Source organism: Hylobates moloch, unplaced genomic scaffold (genome assembly GCF_009828535.3).
Source record: "Hylobates moloch isolate HMO894 unplaced genomic scaffold, HMol_V3 SCAFFOLD_6, whole genome shotgun sequence".
Classification (NCBI taxonomy): domain Eukaryota; kingdom Metazoa; phylum Chordata; class Mammalia; order Primates; family Hylobatidae; genus Hylobates; species Hylobates moloch.
The window spans coordinates 37,566,223-37,569,576 of NW_026652281.1; the positions used below are offsets into that span (position 1 = coordinate 37,566,223).

Sequence of the window (3,354 nt, forward strand, 5' to 3'; positions counted from 1 at the left end):
GGAACAGCAGTGACTTCACGGACCTACTACCCTAGCTTTGGACTGCCTGTCTCCCTAAAGAAAGCCATTATAGACTGAATTTTGTCCCCACAAAATTTATGTGAAGTCTTAACCCCTCATGTGACTGTATTTGAAGACAAGTCCTTTTGGAAGTACCTAAAGTTAAATGGGTCATAGGGGTGAGACCCTAATCTGATCGGACTGGTGGTCTTAGAAGAAGAAAAAGAGATCGGAGGAACTGAAAAGAGCAGCACTTTAATCTTAGACTCCCTAGCCTCCAGAACGGTGAGAAATAAATTTCTGTTGTGTAAGTCACACAGTCTAGAGTATTTAGTTACAGCAGCCTACACGGACTAAAAAAAAAAACTCATCTGGTTAAGCCACTGTAATGGGTTTTCTATTTCTTGCCTGTGCATTCTCCTCTGATGCAAAATGAGGTACCTGAAAGTGGGATGTAGCAAGTAAAAGAAACAAAAATATGAAATTTCCAGGAATACAAGGTAGAGAAGTAGACAGTTAGGTCTCACCAATTACAAACTGCGAAGTTGATGACCTTTTTAATGTGGTTATTAAATATTTAATTTTTGTGCTTATTGTAGCTGCAGCATCAAGGGAAGTAATAGGAAAATTTAAAATGTGTGTGTTTCTTATTGCTGAGTTTTGCAAAGTCCTACTTGAGAGAAATGAATTCATACTAAAGCTAGTCATTCTGAAAGCTAAGAGAGCAGGTGTGGGCCTGTGGCCTGCAATCTAAGATGTCTGAGAAGCCTATATGATAAGAGTCTACCAGCTTTGGGAAGAAAACACGTTGCTTTCCTACCTCAAATTGAAGCCTTTCATGTCAGATCCGAAGCAGCAGCCCTAGCAGGGGCTGGTGTTGGGTTTCCAGCTCTCTCTTCCAGGTCTCTGCTGGACAAAGGAGGCACACCTGCTGATAAATAGCGATTAAAAGGTGTTGCTTCTCCTCCAAATGTATGATTTCACATTGCTGATGGCAGAAGGTAAAAGAAAAGGCTACGTGTGAAAAATGAAGATCTGTGACCAGGAAACAATATTTCTCAGACATTAATATTATGAGTCCATACTATCTCTGGCTGTGATTACTCAAATGTGGCATTGAATAGACTGAGAGGCAACAAAATTTTAGAAGGAACTGTATTTCTAAAAAAATATCAGGTCAGTAGAGGCAGAAGGAGGAGGTATGGTTGCAGACACCAGGGTGGGCAGCAGTTCACTCCTCAGTGCCCATGGGCTTTGGTCCATGCCTCTCCCTGGAAAGGCAGGAAGGCTTTGACATGGAGAGGGAGCTGCTGCCGCCAAAGTTCTGAGCTTGAGGTTACTAGGACTTATCTCAAATTGTGTACTGAGGAAACTCAGATGTTGGCCTCAGCTCCTAGGCTGAACTCAGTAGATCGACCTATGAGAACCTCTACACTGAGACAAAGGAAAGGATCCAACAGAAAGCAACATCTATTATCTTGAGCTTGGCAGCAAGGAAGAGGACAGGTATTGGAAACCCTGCTCTCTAAAAAGCTTACCGAAAGGTGACAAAGAAGCTGAAGATGGGTGGTGGAGAGAGGTATAACGTTCTAGCCCCTCAATCTAGAAATATTAGTAAGAACCAACAGCAGCTTAATAGAAGACCAAGGATCAGAATTCCCAGAAGATGGTTCATAAGAAAAAAGAAAAAGGACGTGGGTGGAATTCATCAGCAGCTGCATAGCAGGTCATGCAAACTGGGGGAAGAATAAAAATTTCCCAAATAATCAAAATTGGAACTCTAGCTTATCAGGTCCCAGCTCACATTTTTTTTTTTTTTGAGACAGGGTCTCACACTGTTGCCCAGGCTGGAGTGCACTGGTGCCATCTTGGCTCACTTCAACCTCCGCCTCCCAGGTTCAAGAGATTCTCCTGCCTCAGCCTCCTGAGTAGCTGGGACTACAGGTGCCTGCCACTATGCCTGGCCACTTTTGGTATTTTTAATAGAGACATGGTTTCACCATGTTGGCCAGGCTGGTCTTGAACTCCTGACCTCAAGCGTTCCGCCCGCCTTGGCCTCTCAAAGTGCTGGGATTACAGGTATGAGCCACCGCGCCTGGGCCCCAGGTTACTTTTTAAATCTCAAGCGAATCAGAACTATACTGGAGCCAAATTTATTGAGCTGCCATCCCCAAGAGTTCTTCCCAAACCGTCATCCCACTGGGTTCCTGTTTCCTTTATTCCTTCAGATAAGAAAATAATGATATTTCAAATTAAAACCTTACTTAAAGTACAGGTATAAAATAAGATAAAGTACTGATGCTTAAATTTAGTTGTGTTTCCAGGCACGGTGGCTCACACCTATAATCCCAGCACTTTGAGAGGCCGAGGTGGGTGGATCACCTGAGGTGGGCAGTTTGAGACCAGCCTAACCAACAGGGACAAATCCCATGTCTACTAAAAATACAAAATTAGCCGGGCATGGTGGTGCATACCTGTAATCCCAGCTACTCAGGAGGCTGAGGCAGGAGAATTGCTTGAATCTGGGAGGTGGAGGTTGTGGTGAGCTGAGATCACACCATTGCACTCCAGCCTGGGCAACAGGAGCAAAACTCTGTCAAAAAGAAAAAAAAAAAATTTTAGTTGTGTTTACAGATAATTGTCAGTTGGTCTGAAACAAATTCACCAGGGAATTAATCTATTAGTGTAGAATTGCTAATTAATGTAAAACATATAATTAGACTTCACCTCATTTGTTTTATGTGCATTGTGATGTAGCATCAGTGCAACTTGAAGTAACTAAATTAATAATTGTACTTGATATTAAGTGTTCTCAAGTGAGTAACTTTTAAGTGAAACCATTCAAGTTTAGATGTGGGGAGTGGTAAAGGAATCAACTTTTTCTTTGGCTTGTTCGGGGAAAATGGTGATTTAAGTTTATAATTCATGGATCAGTAGATTTTGAAAGTTAGTGAATCAGATTATAAACATTTATCTAAGACATACAAGGACTGAGGACTAGGTAAACAACTGGAAGTTTAGTCTCTGGAAACACCCAAACTAGTAATAAGCCAACAACCAGATGCACTGCTAAAGGAAAATGTGGATGATTTTAATAGTTGCATTTTAGTAAACTGTACAGTGGTGAAGGTGGAAAGGGCACTTGGGACTCATTAGAATGAGGCGTAGTATACTCCAATGGCCCTGTTTCCTAAATATAGTCAGTAAGTGTCTGCCAAAAATATACCAAAACCATCTTTTATATAAACAGCATTTAATGGTCACTCAATAGCTTTCAAAATACATTTTTGTATTACAACGCTGCACAACCTATTCTGAAAGTGATCTGGCATCATCATTCCTGCAAAACATGCT

The 3,354-nt window shown here is 41.6% G+C and overlaps 1 pseudogene; it reads left to right on the plus strand.

The window, feature by feature from the left end:
* Positions 1-1,562: 1,562 nt before the first annotated feature.
* Positions 1,563-2,281, plus strand: LOC116470360 (proline-rich nuclear receptor coactivator 2-like; annotated as a pseudogene).
* The last annotated feature ends 1,073 nt before the right edge of the window (positions 2,282-3,354 follow it).